This window comes from Dipteris shenzhenensis, chromosome 28, assembly GCF_047967505.1.
Source record: "Dipteris shenzhenensis isolate YYH24624 ecotype China chromosome 28, Dip_SZ_1.0, whole genome shotgun sequence".
NCBI lineage: Eukaryota > Viridiplantae > Streptophyta > Polypodiopsida > Gleicheniales > Dipteridaceae > Dipteris > Dipteris shenzhenensis.
Window position 1 is genome coordinate 36492745 of NC_141623.1, and position 20770 is coordinate 36513514.

The 20770-nt window shown below is 41.7% G+C and overlaps 1 pseudogene; it reads right to left on the reverse strand.

Moving 5' to 3' along the window:
• Window positions 1-15701: 15701 nt before the first annotated feature.
• On the reverse strand, window positions 15702-17288 carry LOC147883514 (serine carboxypeptidase-like 50 pseudogene; annotated as a pseudogene).
• Window positions 17289-20770: the final 3482 nt, after the last annotated feature.

The window sequence follows — 20770 nt, forward strand, 5'->3', positions numbered from 1 at the left end:
GTATGGGACAAGCTACAGGCACCCCTAATCCTCACCGTTGCCTCAATAAGAGCTATAAACGGCCAACTACTTCAAACCTTGGGTTATGTAGATCTAAATCTAATGGTTGTTCGCTAAGCTGTGGATATATGCTTTTATGTTCTCCCTATAGAAGACACTGAAGAGCATATTATTCTAGGAAGCTGCAAATCAATTGGCTCACTCGAATAGTTTCGCTTACAAATGGTGGTTAAATATCAGTAATTTTGCTGTGCAGACCAAGCCCTCCCTCTTCAGCACCGACCTTGCCGATTCATGATGACAATGAAGCGATGCAGTAAGGCCAACCAAAAGCCCCAACTTTCACCAGCACACCGCCCAAGGGCCCAGCTCAAAAGGAGCACAAAGCTAGCCGCAGTGGTAAATCGATGCCATTGCATGCTCAACCCACACTACCACCATAGATTCATGAGCGGCAAGTACAAGATGCTATCCTCTATGCCCAACGTCACTTTGATCGGAACCAACACCTTGAGAATGACAGCATAGCAATAGCAGCTCAGGTCACCTCAAGATCCCTTCCTCCACCCCCATTTGCCACCCAGAGAAAGCCGCGTACAATGCTCACACCTCATCCGCCACCACCACACCTTGCCAATAGTTCGAGCAACACTGCCTACTTGAGCCGTTGGAGCAATAAGGTCACCTGGATCCAAAAAAAGACATTGCAAACCTCGAAGGTGATGAAGTCAGCACCACAAGAACCTGTGTCCTCCCAGGATATAGCCCCACAAGAACCTGCCAACGATCCCGACACAATAGGCTAGCCCCAAGGTACCGAATACACAATGGTGCCACGAGCGGTTCGACTCAACACAAGCATCACCACCGCTAGTCAAGAGAACCCTCAGGATCCGAATTCCATCCCACCAAGAGTTACACAAGAACCTGACCTTGGGGATGACTACTCAACATCGAGGCCTGCAACAGCAGTAAGGTCTGACCCAAAGTTGCCTCTGGCATCCAAGGTAAAGAATAAACTGGACACATACTCTACATGGCTCCTTACTCATCACTATGTTGTAGTACGGCATCCACCTCCACCACATTCATCATAATCATCACATCTAGGTCTAGGTGATTCAGTACGGTAGGCATCTCACCTGACGCACCAGCAGCACACAAATCCCTATCGAGCACACTGCACATGTAGACACGATCAGCACTAGGTGACTAGGGTCTGCTCTTGCATTGTTTATAAGGGCTCATGTGCTTGCATGCTGACCCCCTTGTCACATCACCCAACACAAAGTGCACTCTGCTCTGCCCACTCTTCACCCACCCCACTCCCCCTTCCTCCCCTTTTTTTTTCTATTTTCCCACGGTCATCACTACAGCACCGACCATCAGCACCGACCATCACTGAAAGGTTTGCCACCGACCATTGCTGAAGAGTATAGCACTGATCGTCGCTGAAAAGTTCATCGTCGACCGTCCACTGAAAGGTTCGACACCAACCATCACTCAAGAGTACATCATCGACCGTCGCTGAATAGTTCACCACCGACCACTAAAAGTTTCGACACTGGCCGATGCCATCCCGTGGGTCATCGCTATCCCACACTGCACCACTGCGTTGCCATTTGGGTACCACGTCGGCCGTGGCCGACATTACTTCACACCAATTGTCTCGCCATCTATGTTCACCATCGACCATCACCATATAGTATCCCACCGATCGGGGGGATAAAAATATCAAACCAGGCCTACCCCACTGGGCGGCCGGCTCCTAGGTCATGTAATTTTGACGAAAGGAATTGTGGTGGATCTAGACAAAGTGGCAATGATCATGCAAGCACCTGCTCCAACAATGCCTTAAGAGTGCTTGCACTTTCTAGGTCAAATTCGATGGCATGAAAGACATTTGTGGTTCCTGGCTCACATGGCGATTCCCTTGAATGCACTTGCTCATGTGGAACCGAAGGCATTTATGTGGACCACAGAGTGCGACCAAGCTTACCGGTAACTCAAGATCTAACTTTCCAGAGCACTGGTGCTAATGTCTCTGGATTGGGGGAAGAATTTCCATGTATTATTTGATGCCTCGGATAGAGCTATTGGAAGTGTTGGTATCGCCCAATCTACTACGCAAGCCAATGGCTCTCAACTACCGAAAAGAATTACTCTGTCATGGAGAGAGAAGGACTGGGCATGATTTATTCAGTCAAAAAATTCTAGCATTATTTGTTTGGCCGACCATTTGTGTTCCATGTTGATCATTCTGCATTGTTGTACTTAGTAAAATAGCAAAGTCTTATAGGTCGATTGGCACGATGGGTATTGTTACTGCAGGAATATGATTTTGATGTTATTCATCAGTTGGGCTCTCAGCATGCAGTAGCAGATTACTTATCTCAACTGGAGGCTGGGGAGCTACCAATGGGAGTAGAAGACAAGTTTCCTGATGCAAAGTTGGCGACTATTTTTTGAGTGGATCTGATCGAGGCAGAGGTCGAAGACGTTCCGGAGGGCCCGTGGTCATGGTACGATGAGATGCTCCCATTCCTATCTACCGGCATAATGCCCAATTACATGAATAGAGATCAAAGGAAATGATTGGCACTATGGAGCCAATCTTTTGAAGTGGTCTTGGGCCAGTTGTGCTAGTGACATTTGATAGAGGCTCGGCTGCGGTGTCTTCAGCCTCATGAGCAAGAGGCAGTGCTAATGGAAGCCCATTGTGGGATTTCCGGTGGTCATTTTGCAAGGGAAATAACCGCAACAAAAATTCTACAAGTGGGCTTATGGTGGCCAACCATGCAGATGGATGTCAGATGGTTTGCTAGGAGTTGCGACCTCTACCAGTGGCAGCTGGGCCAACCCATAGATTGTAATCTAATGCCGCTTAACCCCATTTTGCCACTAGAGCCATTTCAAAAGTGGGGTCTGGGCTTCATGGGTCCATTCAAGCCAGCAGTTGCCCGCACATGGAACTGTTACACTTTGGTAGCAAGTAGATGGGTTCTCTCCTTGATGCTCTCCAAGGGGATGTTTGTGCGAAATGGGACAAACAAGTTGCATGCTAGCATGAGGCTATGGTTCTGCAAACATGTCAGGAAATGGTTTCACAACAATACTGACCCGAAACGGATGGAGATGCAGGTGCTAGTGCAGGGTCCGGACCGCAAATTGTTCCACAAGTGCAAACAGTGTCTGGACCGATGGGTTCCAATAATTCCCTAGGTGGGAGTAGTAGTGCGGATAAGGGTAAAGGAGCGGTGGCAGAGTGAGTACCTATTGGGGAGGATTGGCACGAAAAGTATGACTCATTACAAAAAAAATTGGACTCAAAAAGGGCCCTTTAGAGAATCATTAAAATATTAGAGGCTTGGATAAGGGAATATGGAATCCATTAAGGAGATTATGCCATGTGGACTTCTTTGTAATAGAGGCTCCTCAATTCTAGGGAAAATTCCATCTTTTTTTCAAAATACCTCAAAAAACATCATTGGTCCTTCACAATAAAATATTGCCCATGGCAAGTCTGGCCTGACATGGGCCTGACATGGGCCTGACCATGGCAAGTCTGGCCTGACATGGGCTTGACCATGTCAGGCCTCCTTGTTTTCCTCCCATCCAAACTAGACCCCAACTAGAACTATGCTCACGTTTTCCTTCTAGTTCAACAAACTTTGACTTCCAAACCAACTCTCACTATTCTCTCTCTTCCAAAACCTTTCACCTCCTCCATGCACTCCAAAAATGCATTCCTACCATCTTGTAGCACCTTGTTTCAAACTATCTCTATTCTACTCTTGATTAGTCATTTTTCCTCCTCTTTGTGTACGTTTTTCTTACACATGCAAAAATCTCTTAGAGAAAACTTCTGTCCAAGCTTCTTGTTTCAATCTACTCTTGATTAGTCACTTTCCCTCCTCTTTGTTCACGTTTTTCTTATACCTAGCGAAAATCTCTAAGAGAAAACTTCTGCCCAAGCTCTATTCATCCCTCCTCTCTTCTATTTCGTTATTGTCATCTATGTGTTTGTTGCAAAAGGTAGAGAGGAAGAGGAGATAGAGGTTGATGATATTTAGAGCCATAAGATTATTTCGACATTTGTTTCTTCTTTGGTATAGGAGGGACAGAGAGAGGGAGAGAGAGAGAGAGAGAGAGAGATTATAATTTCTAGCTACTATGTTTGTGAATTAGTTAAAGGCAGATACCATGGAGAGAGAGAGAGAGAGAGAGAGAGAGAGAGAGAGAGAGAGAGAGAGAGAGAGAGAGAGAGAGAGAGAGGGAGGGAGGGAGGGAGCGAGAGAGAGAGATTATAATTTTGAGTTGTTATGTTTTTGAATTATTTGAGGCATTATTTGAAGGAGTACAAAAAAAGGGTGTTCCATCATTTTTGTCTCTTTCTCTACGTTATTGGAGTATAGAGAATCAACTTCAGAAGAAAGGACACATAGTTTCAAGGTAATAAAGTTATTTCGCTTTGAAAGTTCTCTTTGTCTTAGAAGTAGTCTATATACTTGTTGCAAAAGGTAGAGAGGGAAAGTTAATCGTAAGACTTCATCCCATGCTTGCTTTTAGTATATCCCAACAACCACCACATTGGTTTCCCATAACAAATCCATTCATCTTGCAATAATAGAAGCAGACCACTGCACTGGTGGCTGTTCATATTCTAGTGCAACCAACCACTACGCTAGCAATAACTTATCCTACACTAATCTTGCACTACTACTGTGCTAGCCCTACACTACTGCCGTGCTATCCCTACACTACTGTCGTGCTATCCTAAAATTTATTGCATAGTGCTAGTGCCCTTTAGACTAGGTATAGTTAACCATCAGATTTCAACCATCGGGCCACTTAAAACATTTAAGTACTAACATGAAGTAGGTGGATACAAAATCAGGTAAGTGAGTGTCAAGCACAGGGATTACAATATGTTGCATTGGATCATTTACGAATATAGAGGAGGTCCCTTATGTTCCAAGTCCTTATAGCTTTTTGTGGTTGCAAGACTTTGTGCAAAAACATGCCGAGGCTCTTTCAAATAGTGACCAGTTGCACTTATCGAATTTCTCCAAGTGTGAGATCCATTCCATGTACAAGGATACCATGGTTACTGTAGGTGATGAGTACATGACATACCAGCATTTTTGTAGGATTTGGAAGAATGAATTCAACAACATGAAGGTACCAAAGCTTTGTCGCTTTGGTGTGTGTGCCACATGTGTGGACCTGAAGGCCTTACATAATAGAAGTCAAGGACAAGAGAGAGGTGTGTGTAATGATGCCATGAAATTTTCTTCTTTTTTACAAAAATCGTTTCCTTGCAACATCTAATTGATTTCTATATTTGCAGAAGATTCAATTGCAGAGTTGCAAATGAATCGAGAAATGCAAGCTCTAGAAAGGAAGAAGTTAGCGAAGCATCACAAGAAGAGATACCAACAGCTTGATAAGTATATAACCATCATCATTGATGGGATGGATCAAAAGAAGTCCAATCTTCCACACTTCAAACAAGTGCCCAAGGTTTTGAAAGAGGAGAACTTCATCAGATATCACATGGTTGGATGCATGATCTACCATGGTGAATTAATCCCCAAGGTTTATCTAACAACACCAAATGTAAGAAATGATCCTAATCTCACAGTTTCCATTCTTAATGATGCATTGAGGAATCTTACACAACCTTTTCCAAAAGTGTTGTGTCCAACTTGATAACACATCAAGAGAGAACAAGAATCAAGTTGTGTTGGCATACCTTCGCATGCTTGTGGAGAAAGGCATATTTCTAAAGTGAAATTAGGATTCCTTATGGTGGGCCACACACACGATCATATTGATCGGATGTTTAGCCGGTTCTCAGTAAAGCTGAGAAGGAAAGAAGCATGGAATGGGGATGCAATGATCCGCATTTTACAAGATGCATATGTGCCAAAACTGATAATTGCAAACGTGGGGAAAACAACAAATTTCAGACGCTTTGTGTTTGGTGACAATGATCAAATTGATCGATGTATTGAAAAGCTCAACGAGTTAAGCTTTCAACACCGATTTTGAATGAAGAAAGATCAAGAAGGCACGATGTTATTGTGGGGGAAGTTCATCATCAACTTGGGTTCCAGTCAAAGGATTGAAGTTCTTGAAGTGTGTTCTAGAGCATGAGTTGTATGTGGCACCCTTACAACCTTTACAATCAGTGAGGGAGGTGCAACGAGCCATGAAGGAGGGGAGAGATGTAAACCCTATTAGTTCAGTCAATGAGATTAGAGGAACAATCCAGCATCCTGCAATGTATTTTGAAGATGTGGTGTGGACATGGTGGAATCCATTCTCTACATCCCAAATACTTATCAATCACCAACTAAATGACCCCCAAGATGTGTCAGATTTTAGTTGGCCATAATGCATTGAACAAGATTTTGTAAATGCGCATATGAATGCTTCTTCAAGTGCACATTTACATGCACCTTCAAAGAAGAACTATCTTGGGGAGGAGAGAGAAATGTACCTTAGAGCAAGAAAGTCCAAAAAAGCCAGGGAAAGGGTTCAAGAAATGTGGAGTGGTAGCATCGAGGACTTGGCAGTGGGTATGATGGTTGCTGTGCTAGCAACAGATGATCCTAGTGGATTTCCTTTTTGGATTGCTAAAGTTGTGAAAGTCAAAAAGGAAGGTTCAAAGATCAAGTCAATAGAGGTGCATTGGTTTTTCACCAAGTCCATGGATGCTTTCACAGGTCAATATAACCCAGAGATGGTGGTAACAAAGGAAGCGTGGCCAAAAAGGGAAGAGGGTGACAAAGAATTGTCCAAGAATTGATACTCTACGATTAGATGAGGTAGATATTTTGGTATATGCATTTCAATTAACACAAGCCAAGAATTTGCCAAAGGAGACACAATACATAATATCTCAAAAAATTCCAAAGACATTATGGAATCCAAGACACGCCATGCAAAAAAGAGGGTGGCAGCTAAACTTGCCCAGGTTGAATGTTCTAGTGCATAGCCTAGAGGAGGAGGGATCTTCAACTTCTACCACACAAAGCTTAGGCTTTAGTGCATTTGAAGGTGTAGGATAAAAGGATGAGAACTATTCTTTGTAGGATCAGTAGCATGTATGTTTGTGCAACAATGTGATTTGTAACTTTTTAGGATTTTGAAATGTGTTATGCCATGGTCCTTTTATGTGCATTGGATGCACAGGCCCTTATTGTATTGGTTTGAAAAAATTAATATACTTTTTACAATTTTGGTATTCTAGGTGTAGGTGTTTGTGCCCGTTTTCCAAAAAAACTATCGGTAAAATTTGAAAAAAGCATGGTTTTAATGTATTTTTTCAAAAACCATGATGCAAAAAGGCCATCTTTTTCAAATAAACGTCAAATTCACATGAAAAAGAGGGAATCTTTTAAAGATTCCCCTAGAGTTTTCTTTTTGAGGTTACAGTTCTCGAATTAGATGTTACACTGTCTATAGTAGGGGCTCATATTAATTGGAACAAATCCAATAGATTTTGGATTAGTGATGAGGACACTCCAGACTGGGGGTAGGATTCACTTGGATTCAAAGGATCTTTCCATCAGGTACCTAGGATGCCAGGTTGGGGTGGCCATTTCTCTAGCACAACAGTGGGATCCCATGTTGGAGAGCATCAGGAGGAAACTCATTTTTTGGAGTTCTACCAGACTTGACCTTGCATCGAGAATAGTGGTTGTGAACCATGTATTATTGGCTATACTACCTAGTTCGTTTGCTCATATTGGTGCAACAAATCTAGAAGTTGCATCTCTCAGCTCATGAGACCTATCGGGAACTTCCTTTGGAGTGGGTTAGATGGCACCTCAAATGTTGTACCTAGGGTGGCTTGGGAGGCCCTCATTCTCCCCACAGGGGAAGGAGGTCTCAATATTATTGATTCAAACTTGCAGTGTATGGACTTGCTCTACAAGTTTGTAGTGAGAGGATTAATGCCTGAACACGAGCCTTAGAAAGTTTTTTTCTTATATAGCATTAGTCTTATACACCTTCTCACGGGGGAGATTGGATGGACAGCTTGAGATGGATTTTTACTTCAGCCCACCATCTTAGATCTCCCTATTCCCCTCCTATGGCTTAGTTAATGCTTGTCAGAGTTACTTTCGCACCGATCTAATAGGTTGTTGACCAGTGTTGTAGTGGTTCCTCGCCGACCGTTGCTATTTCTCTACCCTGCCGCTAGCATGATGAACCTACCCCTTTGTCCGTACTCATATCGTTCCCCTCCACTGTTGCATTACCACATCACGCTACCTGTCACTATGAAATCCCACCGTCCAATGTTATCCGCGTACTACATCGTCATCGCTATACTATTCCATCGAGTCATTTTCCCATCGATTGTTGTTATACTATATCCCTACGCCCATGGGGATAGTTCGTGCTTTAGATCATACCGACCACGTGGCACCTATTTCTCCACCGATCGTCACCATACATCCATCGCAGCTCAGTTCTATTCCCTTAGGCTACTGATCATCGCAGAAGGGTTACATTGCTGCCCACCATCAAAACCATATTACACTGCCATTGCTATACCCGTATCCCACTATCAGGTGCTATAGTTCTAGCCCACCGTCCAGTGGTGGAGTGCTACCCCACCGATCGGGGCTGTACCTCTGGGGTAGCTAAGGAATTAATAGAAAATTCCAGAACCTGAGTTCATCTTAGGTGTCCTCAGCCAGAGGCACCCCACATGCACTTGAGGTCCATAAGGATATTGCCAAAGGGTCCAGTGCAAGATGAAAGCGCTTTGAGCTACGCTCAGCCCACCCTCCATCCTAGTTGGGGATCCGGCAGCTCGATCCCAAGCCTCCACTTGTTTGTAGGTCCCTGTCCAGAAGCTCAATCTAGTTCAGATGACACAGAAAGTCTTGAAGGAGTAATGTAAGACCCCACGGGTCCAAGGGCATCAGAAGCCCCCTTCACGACTGTAGCTTCTCCCAACTCTCCCACTCCTTTGGTTGCATCCAAGCTTAGAGGTACATTCTCTAATATGTTTGGCTGCATGGGGAGAACAGAGTCAGCAGACATGGAGAACCCCTTTGCCGGCATGTCCACAGGAAGGGAGAGCCAGCAACATACAGTTCCTGAGCCACAAACTAGGCTAGACACTACTTTCTCCAATCCAAGTTCCTCCTCGTATGCCAGACCCCCTCAGTGGGAGAACATGGATGATGAGGATCCATGGATGAGGGAACTTCATTGACAAGAACTAAGTCGAGGGGATGCTAGGAACTTCCAAGGTGGAATGCCTTATGACCCTCTGACTGCCCCAGTCCCCCTAGCCTTTATCAATTTTGGAGCACCGTAGTTTCCACCCTACCACCCCTAGCATGGGCCCAATGCTACCATGCCCAAGGACCCCCCACCACCAGTAGTCCATTCCTACCTGCCTATACTGATTGTGCCAACAAACACAGGCATGAGTACTTCCGTCCCGATGCCGACACCAGTAACTACATGGACCCCACCACCTGGGCAAGGCCTAAGGCCAGCCCTGTGACCCGTCAAGCCCATAGCCACACCACCCCCGCTAGCTACTCAAACAATGTTGACTGATGAGGCTATGCACATTTTGGTGAATGCCCTAGGAAGGGGGGCAACACCACCTCCACCCGCACTAGTGTTCCTTGTAGCTGGGCGGCAGGATAGACCATGGTCAGGAGTTAGGTCGGCGGGGAAGTGCTACAGCACCGGGTCAATGATGTTTGACTGACAAGATCCAGCTAACGCACCGGTCAGTGGGGAATCTGGTCGGTGTGATACGCTACCGCATCGACTCAATAGGATAGTCAAACACAGTTGTGCCGATTGAGATTGGGTGATTTCTGAAGATTTTGCAGTTTCTGTTCTTATTTTTTTGTGATGGGGGGGTGCTACACTACCTAATCTACCTACTCAATGAAAAAAACTTGAAAACAAACACTTTTTGAAAGTCAAAATGCAAAAACTCAAAAAAGGCAAGTTTTAGAATATGAAACTGCTTCAAAACTTGACAAAAATCCTTAGTTTTGTTGTTTCTTGAGGTGATTAGACTACATCCACACCTTAGCAACCAAGTTACTACGTTCCTATCAACTTGAAACACCAAAAACAAGCTTCCCAAGCTCAAAAATGACATTCCTACATGAAAAAATAGATTTCCATCCTCTCTCTCTCTCTTTCTCTCTTTCCATCTCTCTTCTCTCCTACAACTCCACTAACAAGCTCCAAGTTAAGCTTGAGAGCTTATGTAATGGGAATATAATGAAGGAAGACAAGTGCAAATGCAAAAGCATACCTTTTCTCCCCGGCAGCGATGCCAAAAATGTAGTGTGATCTCAGTGGTGACTCACGTGTCATGGGGTAGTTGAAGATATGCTGACAGAGCTTCCACTCCCGACTACTCCTTATGGGACCAATGCATAGCACGAGCCATCTGCAAGTGTCACTCAAGTACCTCTGGATTGTTGCAATGTGGTTTCACGCGCGAGAAAGAGGGAAGGGAAAGAGGGGAGGGGAGAAGGAGAAGGAGGGAGAAGGGAGGAGGAGGAAGGGAAGAAGGAGAAGGGAGTGAAGGGGGATAGAGTGAAAACCACAAAGACACTACAATGGAAACAAGAGAACACCCAAAACACTCTCTTAGAAGAGAAGAGGGAACTTGTATTCAAACTTGTGCAAACAACAATGAAGACCAAAGTCAAACTTTTGGCCTTTTATACAAGTCACCTTTTGAAGGGAGGGCCAACCCTTTTCCTTTTTAGCACTCTCCCTCACTTTACAACCATGGGCTCTTGGGCTCATAGGGCGCCAAGGCATATTGCTCTTCTTATTGACTCTCCCTATACTAGTGGAAATAGCACTTGTGTTAACCATATTGAAGTGCTTGGGACAACAAACCTAAAATTAGGAGGTGATGCTAACAGGTTCCCAAATAGCGCTTGTGTTAGCCTCACCACTCCTAGGCTTGGGTGATTTGGGACTCAAACTCCCTGAACGCCCTCACACCTTCACCTATTTGGTGTCATGCATGGTGCATGAGACTCAAAACTAGAGTGGCGAGACTCAGCTTTGTCGGGACACTCAACGGTAACCCTTTCTCGGGATGATATTTGGGGAACAGGCTCCTTGAGTTGAATGTTGCTGGAAGCCTTTTCTTCAAAATATTTGGGGATCAAACTCCCTAAGTTTGAGCTATACTCCTTTCATGGCTATTTTTGTCAGCATCGCTATTTCCTATGGAGTGGAGCTGAAGAGCACAAGGTGTATGCACTCTGAAGTGTGCATCTCCTTGCTCCAACACTCCATGTTTTTGGGCGGTGGTAGCTGGAACGTACAACCTATGCATGTTGCCTAGAATCTTTGGACTTTTGGGTAGGCTGGGGGTATTTGGGGATCAAACTCCCTAAGTTTGAGCTATACTCCTTCCGTGTGCACATTGCTTGTTGTAATCATTGGCCTTGGTGTATTTGGGTATCAAACTCCCTTGAGCTTGTCCTGTTGAAGTCAATCTTTTTGCTTGGTCACCTTTACTCATTGATTGCCCTATATTTGGTGGTTGTACTTGTGGATGTTAACAATAAAAGCACTTACTATACCCATTTTTCTTCAAATACTCGAATTGAACAACTATTGGATATACTAGCCTTTGACACGTGTGCTTCTTGAACACGATGATGGAGATGAGTTCTTGCAACAATATCGTCTACAAGATGGCTAAGCTAGAAAGGCAAAAGGAGGAGGGGATGATGAAGAGCAAGGTGGGAGCGATGAGGGGGGTGGGAGCAATGATGAGGACAGTAGGAGTGACTAAGCTAGAGTAGTTGGATATAGAAAGTGCAAGAGACTATAATTTTGTACTCACGAAAACATGAGATTGTTTACTCAAATTTGAAAGAAAATATAGAAACTTTTATACTCAAACTGAATGTAAACATATAAAATGGCCAGTGCACTATAATACAAACCTTATATAGAAGGGATGCCCTTTTAAAAACTTTCCCCAAATCTAAAGCATCGATATTTCCATCAATACAACTTTGGGTTTCCTTGACAGTGTCGATATTTTCATCCATATAAGTGTCGAAAACAAAGTTCCCAGAGTCAATATCTCCATCCATATTAGCATCGAAAACTGATTTATCGATGAACTTTTTTAACTATAATATCAATGTTTATATGGAGGCTAATATCAACGCTTAGGAGTTTTTGGAAAAAATAATTAATGTACTTTGTGTCAAAAAAAGTGTTGAAAAGGGAGCCAATGGTTGTAGTGTGGTAGCTTAGCGTACCACTGATTCACATGCAACATAGCACTTGTAATGCTTTAATGGTCTCATTACAAATCTTTATTCCATTATTTTTTGGTCTCATGTTCAAGATTAGAATTTCTACTACAACTTGAAGACAACGTTTGTCGAATTTTGTTGATCAATGCATAAGTTATGGGCCAGGCAAGATACCTATATCCAAAAAATGCCTTGAACCTCACAAAAAATGGCTATGCCCAAGCAAATATTGACCCAACAATGCTACTGCAAGATATTAACAAGGAAACAAATGATAATCTTTAAAGCAAGTAGCTAAAGAATGAAGCAAATTGAAGCTAGGAGACAACCTACCAATTGAATAATTTACAGAGAAATTTCATAGCAATAACTTTCAAAAGACAATCCACTTAATAAAATCAAGTAGATAAAAGGTACAATAGCCAATTCTTTATAATAATTAACAAAATCATGCAAGTCCGAGGACTCAAAACTATTATATATGAATGTGAGCTAGAATTTTGAGGCTTCAAAGCAATAACATGAGTTGAGATTGAATGCTATGATATGATTGTTAAATCTCATCTGCTAGAGCTTCCACGGCATACTAAGAAAAGCCTGGTAAAATGCACCAAGGAACTAGACAATTCGGCTCTTAAGCTCAGCAACTAGTGCCCCTATGAAGAAAAGTTAGTCTTTGAAGAATATACCAAGGGGGAATACTAAAGTGAATGTAAGATAACATGTGTGTTCAATAAAATGCATTTTTATTTTTTTGTGGAGTTACTGAAATACACATAGATAAGGGGTACCTAAAACCCATTCTATTGAACAAAAATGATATCGAGGGTCTTTATATACTGAACTCCCCAAGAGAACACAACAACACAAGCCATTTGACTGAAGAACAAATCCATACATAACATGTTCATGAAGCACGCTAACATTACTGAACATGTTCATGAGGCATGCTAACACTAAGCTAACAACTCAGAGTACAAACCAAAAAGACAAAGTGGAGACTTTTTACTTGGCCATACCTAGCTCCTACCTAGCTACAGAGGATGATACAAGCAAGAACAAAGGAGAGCACACATGTTAGATGATGGTTAGAAGCAACAAAGCTAGATGTTTAATATGTCACAATGCACATCTAGAAAGTTGAAAGCAATGATCCATCCATTGCAAAATGTTTGCAAAAGACACAAAGTATTGTGTTGTGAATTGTAACTTGTTTGAGTCCCATGGCATGAAAGCAAACAATACTGGAAAGCATCCATTGTAACTACACCTGTCAATAGGATCAAAGGATAGGAGGAGTCTCTAATAACTAGTTGAAATCCTTTTAGCACAAAAGCAAATGATACTTGAAAGCTAAAATTTGTCACTACCTCTATCAAGATGTCTTTTCTCAATCTCTAATGTTACTAGAGTCATCATACAGACCAACTCCTCCACTGACAAAGACACCCAAATATAAAGTTTATGGTAGGCTACTTGAGTGGCACAGGAAATCAATGATTGAAACTAGCTTTGTTTTTTACAAACAACCAACCTTGAGATAAAAAATGTAAAGAAAACTATAAAAGCTCTTAACTGCCTAGAAGAATCCCACACTGTGGTGGTTAAAGTCCCGATTGAACTTGACCAATATGTTACTTCGAACGAGATACACTACGCATAGATGTTGACCCAGATGTCTCATCATCAGTTGTAATTACTTCCCCTTCTACTACTTATTTTTTCAGAGCTCCCTCCTTAAGAAGACCCCCAGCAAGATCACCCACTATTGCTGCCAGAGGGCCTGAGTTCAGAGAACCCTTTTCTCCTTCCGGTTTAGTCGACCTATTGGTGATGTTGTAGAGGGAAATGCCACTACCACTGAAGGCTCCACCAAATCTGCCCCCTGTGGCTATACTCCATAAAAAAGCAAGTACCCGTGATGCCGGGATGACAAGAGGAAGACCCCTAATCCCCAACAAGTCAAAGATGAAGAGGAGTGAAATCCAGATGCTGAAAACTTTTTTGTTTAGACCATACTTTATCTGTGATGGACTTTTATGGAGAATCTCTTAAGATCCAAGAATGTAAAAAGATGACATGTAAATAATATATAGCTACCTTTTTCTACACAAAATAAAAAGCTGACGGATGATGTGATGCATGTAACTCACTCAGAAAAGACCAATAAACCTTCTCTAAACCTTGAATGCTCTAAAAGTCGTAATGGCAAATGACAAACACTCCAAAGGGAGCAAGTGAACTTTTAACTGAAGCAAGGGATTTTTTTTTAAACAGACCTTCAACCTAAGCAACCTAGTTTTTCAAGGAAAAAAATACAGTTACATGTGGCAATTTCGCAAAAGTAACGCAGTCAACTCTCTTCTAAAGCACTCCCTCCTTCATAAAGTAACATCCACTTCCATTGAAGCACCCCATCCTATGGAGGTAGTGCTAATAAAGGAACCCTCCAAGTCATCCAGTTTTTGCATCTCAAAACATACACATTTGCCAGATTTTATGCTGAATCACTAAAAATCTTAACCAAATGGATGAAATTTGAGGTGGTTTTTCTCAATTTTAGGAGGTGCAAAATACGCTAAAGGGCCATTTTGTCCTAACATGGCGACTCAAGTCAATGTTCACAATTGAAAGAAGTTTTATGCTTGTAGATAAATAAATCTTGTACTTTTCAAATCACAGATTCTTCTCACAAGGCCAAAATATAGCTAAGACGTAGAATTCTTTAGATAGAGAAACTTTGAACTTTTCAAATCACAAGTATTTGTCAAGTTTTAAGGCCAAAATGCAAGTAGAACGTGGAATTCTTTAATAACTTTTTGAAATTGCAAAGATCATTTGTCACATCTTTACAAATCATAAGTTTCTCTTAGAACATTTCAAGTTTTCAGGCTTTATGAATTTTTAAAATTTCAAAGATCATGGGTCAAATGTTCAAAAAGAAGTCTTGTGTTTGTAGATAAAGAAAACTTAGAAGTTTTCAAATCACAAAATATAACTAAAACATGGAATTCTTTATGAATTTTCAAAATTGCAAAGATCTCGGGTCAAATGTTCCCAAAGAAGTTTTATGTTTCTAGATGGAGCAACCTTGAACTTTCCAATGAAAGGTTCTTCTCAGAACTTTTCAAAACTTAAGGCCATTAAAAAAGAAGTTTTATGTTTCTAGATGGAGCAAACCTTGAACTTTCCAATGAAAGGTTTTCTTCATAACTTTTCAAAACTTAAGGCCATAAAATAACGAACATGAGAAATTCTTTATGAATTTTTAAAATTGCAAACATAAATTTGTAGAACAAGGTGAATGACATCAGTGATGGCTCAGAGATTGAATGTTAACTATATAACTCGACTTATGTTGTTCAAGAAGAAAGGAGGAAGGGAGCCATAAATTCCATCCAATAACACCACAAAAAATACCCTTCTCTAAACGCGAAATCGCCAATTAAACCTTCCCGAGGGGGGTATAATAATTTGCAAACAGTGAACCGTATAGGACTATAGGTAATTTTCATTGGAGATCCACCACTACACAACACCAAAGTTACAGCGATTTTCGTAAATGAATCAAGCCATCTTGATATTGCCGTTAATCCAGCCCTCGATCATGCGCTGCGAATGGAGATTCTGGTCGGCCGGAACGAGATGCCCGGCGTCGGACACGACAACATGAGTGAGGACGGAATAAGAGCGGACGTATCCGGCAACGATTCCGTTCTCCCTCCAAATCCGTCTATCGGAAGAGAAGAAATATCTTATTCCGTCCCATCTGATGAGCTCCATCCATTTTTCCGTCGATGCCACTCCGTCCTGCAGATCGAACTGCCCTTGGTAGAGCAACACGGGGATCTCATTCATCAGCAGCTTCTCTACCAAATGCTTGGTGCTCTTCATCGTATCGTTGGCTAGACGCTCCCCTACCAGACCGCTGCAGGCTTCCCACTGCCGAGCTTCCGCCTTCAATGCCTCCTGCACTTTCGTTTCGTTCAGGAATTCCGTCAGATAATCCTTTCCTTCCTTTGTTGTATAATACATCACTTTCCTCCTCACGTCCAATAACGTTGCAAGTCCCGTCTCATTCCGCAAGTACCCCAACACTTCCGCCCTCGCATAGTGCGCTGAAGCCCAATCTCCCTCCTGAATCAAATCCACCACTCTGCTTGCAAGCCTCTGCATCTCGGCTGCTTGAGTCGCATCGATCAGTCCCATCGCTTGCGCCGTAGGCCCGTGCACTAGCACCTGAGCCACGGGGTGGGTCAACCCGTTGCCGATCGCCAGGCCGTCCAACCTGATTTCTCCCTTCTGTCTCAAGATGTACTCGCTCAATGCCGGAACATACTTCCCCGCGTAGCTCTCTCCCGCGACATAAAATGGTCTCTTGAGGAAGGCCTTGTTCCGATCGAAAAAGGCTTCCAAGGCTATGTACAAGTCGATGGCCACATGCTCTTCGTCTGTGGGTATGTCGTCCACATTCGGCGCGATGCTGAATCCAACGCCCACAGGATTGTCCACAAACAGCACTCCAAACAGGCGATTCCAGGGCGCAGAGTTCTGGTGAAGCTTCTTATCCTCGTCCACCCTCCAAGGTCCAAGCTCATAGAAGTTGCCCAGCATGCCGGAGCATCCAGGGCCGCCCTGAAGCCACAGGATAATAGGCGTCGTGGCAAGGCCATCCTGAGGGGAGATAGCTTCGTAATATGCAAAGAACATGCGGGAGCCACTGCTAGGATTGACGAGGAGGTAACCAGAGTCGGAGGGGAGGGCGTGAAGGGGGAATTCTGCATGGAGGGAGGCGAGGGAGCACAGGAAAGATATTGCAAAGAAGAGCCAAGGGAAGCGTGCGAGGGAAAGGGTGAGCTCCATGGCTGGACTAGAGAGGCTATACTAATTGCAGAGAGGTATATACAATACAATGGATCCAGCATGAAGCTACTTTAATGTATCTCGTGTTCGGCCTACAAGGAATCGTGTTGGAGAGGTCACCGAGTTTGCAGAAAAAATACGGCAGCTGGCGGCACGGCGTAGTAACTAAGGGCGTTCCTTTGTGTCTTCATTTCATATCACATTACATTTGCTCGAGCGTGAATGTTCATAAAACAAGGTCAATTACATTCAGAAGGCAGAGGGCCTGCCCTATCTCATGTTAAGTGTTGTGTAAACAAGAGAGTGGTAATAATAAATGTAGTTCTTCCGAAAATATTATTTTCATTAGAATTGTTTGTCCATATGTGATCTATTGTTGATCCATCTATAGTTATTGGATGATTGATTAATTGGTGGAATTTTTTTATTGTCATGAATTTTTGAAGTTGAGTTGTAGTAGTGTTTGAGTAATTTTGTTGAATATTGAAGTCACCAATGATAGTAGTTGTTGTACCACTTGGGATTTTGTTGAGTAGTAAATCGAGGAGGTTGATAAGATTTGATTGCGGCGAAGATGGGGATTTGTATACGTTAATGATTGCAATGTTTGTTTGGTTGTTTATTTTGAATATAGTGAGCAAGCATTCACATTTGGTATTTGTAATGTATTTGTTCTTTACCAATGTTACATTTTCTTTGTAACATGTTGCAATCCCAATGCCTGTGTTATGTTGGAGACATGTGAAGTTAGGCAAGGAGATTGTTGTTTGTGTTGTACAATGTAATTCTTAGAGACATAATATTGTGGCATGAAGGAGGCTTATGTCGTTACATATGTCGTCATAATGTGAGCGAAAGCTTCTTGTGTTAAGAGATTGTAATGTTAATTGATTTTGGTTTGTTTTAGAGAAGTTTATTTGTTGTGTATACCATTGTCGTTGAGTCCTCAAACATTGAATTTCTTAGAGAACGTTTGCATCTACTTTGATGTGTTTTGGTTCGATCGGGTTGAGAATGTAGAGGTTTTTTGGATTGCGTATACGAGAAAGGGCATTGTATGTTAGGCCGTGTGCTTTGATGAAAGATGGATCAAATGCAAGTGAATCCATTGATAGTCCTTGCAAATGATGGATTTAGGCCGTGTGCTTTGATGAAAGATGGATCAAATGCAAGTGAATCCATTGATAGTCCTTGCAAATGATGGATTGTTCTAGCTATAGCTGGTTGAATGGGGAATTGTTGCTTACATGCTGTGTTTAAGTAGTTTTTCCCGATTTGAAATTCTCTTGTGATTGGAAATATTGGTGTCCAAGTTGATGGTATATTGTTGTTGTAGAGGAATCGGTTGTTGTAGCATGCTCATCTTCCTATATTTTCATTTTTTAAGAAAACCCAAACAACGTTTGGTTGAGTACTTGTGTTCGAATCTTTAAAAATACCGTCTGCTCCATTCACCAACCCATCTACAATATTGAAATTGCCAGAACAAATTTCAACTATCATGCCAGGCTTCAATTTGAGTGTTTGGTGCAATCCTGATGTGTTTTTTGGATCTGTAGGAATTGCAATAGTTTTGCTGCATGTTTTGTGTCTTTTGCAATTGCTTTGAAAATGTGTGGTTCTTCTATGAGTAAATTGAAAATTTCTTCGTTGTGCAAATCTTTGGATGCGTTTGTGTAGTATAAGTGAGGGATATTTTCCTTTGCTATTGGCTATTGAAGGTAGTTTTTGTTGAGGAAATCAGTATCTATTTATTTGTGTTGTCCTGTTCTAAGTTTGTTTAGTACTTCGATATAAGTGTTGTTGTTTTGATGCATTGATGTGATTAGTTCAAATATGTGAACATTGTCTCTCCAGAATGATGACATTGATGTGGAGTTACATGATTGTTCTACGAATATCCATGAATCTTTTGTGGGGCTAGCTTGACAAAGAGCACCACACATAATTATGTCCACTCCACCAAATGGTTTCATGTGGTTGTGTTTAATTTCGCGCAAGCGCATGTCTACTGCAATTAGAGTACTATGTCCAATTAGAGATATCTCGTCGAAAACAACTAGCTCAAGGTCTTTGTATTGCTGTGTTAGTTCTTGTAGTTTTTCAGTGAAGAGGCTTGTGTAATGAGCTACCATTAGTGGCAAATGCAATGTTGAGTGTATTGTTGTGCCGCCAATATTGAATGGTGCTTTTCCTATGTACGTCAGAAGTAATACTTTTGGCAAGTCCACGTTTTTGTGTGAATAGTAATGCAAAAGTGCTTGCACCATGAGGAGTAGAACGAAAGTTCCAGCATTTCCTGTTAAGAACAAGTGGATTGGAGTTGTTGGTTTAGTTCTTTTTCCTAACATAATATCCTCCTCATATCCTCTAAAATTAGACATTGTTCATAATTTAGCTTTCTTATACTCATGTAGTAGTCTTTGTTCGGTATCATTTTGTATGATAGTAAAGAATTTTTTTGGGTTTGATTTGTTTTTTGTTGGTTTTGCATCTCTATACCAATGTTGTAGTTGTCAATATTTTTAAAATGTGATTCATTAGATGAGGATGATGTTGTTGATGAATTACTTGATGTTGCATTTGAGAGTTTTGGTATTAACTTGTTGAATTTTTTTTTGTTGGGTTCTATAATATTTTTGTTGATGTTGTACATGTCATGCCATGTGGTAGTATTTTGTGGAAGTGTTAGTTCAGTTGTGGTATATGGCAAGAAAAGAATGCAAAGTTCTCGAAAATAGTTCTCAGGATCATTGTTTTCACTGTAATTGTTATATCGGATTATCTTTGTTTTTTTCCATTTTTTGGTGGTTGATGGTGTTGTTGTGTATTCGCTTGCAAACATAGCCAAGAAAATGTTGTTGAGATGATGTGAACGCTTTAAGTATTTAGCCATGACGTCATCAAAGAATATGTTTGTACTTTCAGGATCCAATTGTTGAAGTTTTGCTCTTCATTTAAGTAAGTATGTGCGCTTCTCTGGAGGATTTGTGTTGATGTATTGAAATTGTCTTATGGATGATGATAGATGTAATGATAAAGCTAAGTAAATAGCTTGTTGTGAGCTAATGTGTTGTGTATTAAGGATAGCATTGCCAACTCTGCGAATGCATTCATTAGGTGTAGCATTGGAGGACATGCTTTGTGTTAAGGCCATTTTTACTGCTTGTGTTGTTTCTTTATCAATCTTAGTTATGTAAGATGTGCAATATGTTGCTGCTCCATGTGGATTAAGAATAAATTGTATATCAGTATTTGCATTTCATAAGCTGGACATGGTTGGATTAAAATTGTTGGTGTATATATCTTTTGGATGTCTCCTAAAAAACAAAGTAGGTTGTGAAAGTGAGGATCATATAGCAAGGATGTAATCCTCTTCTAAAATGTTAATTGCATTTAAGAAGGACATGTAGTCTAGTGACATTGTTTTTTCATCTAAAAGTAGTGTGTTGATTTGTTTCATTAATTTTTTTGGTGTGCTTTTATCAAATTCTTTAGGGAATGGATACAAAATTTGAGTGGTTCGCATGGGAGCATTTGGGAATCCAAATTGACATTTCATCTTCTTTTGAAGCAAGTTTTTCTATGCTTGTGTGTTTGTATTT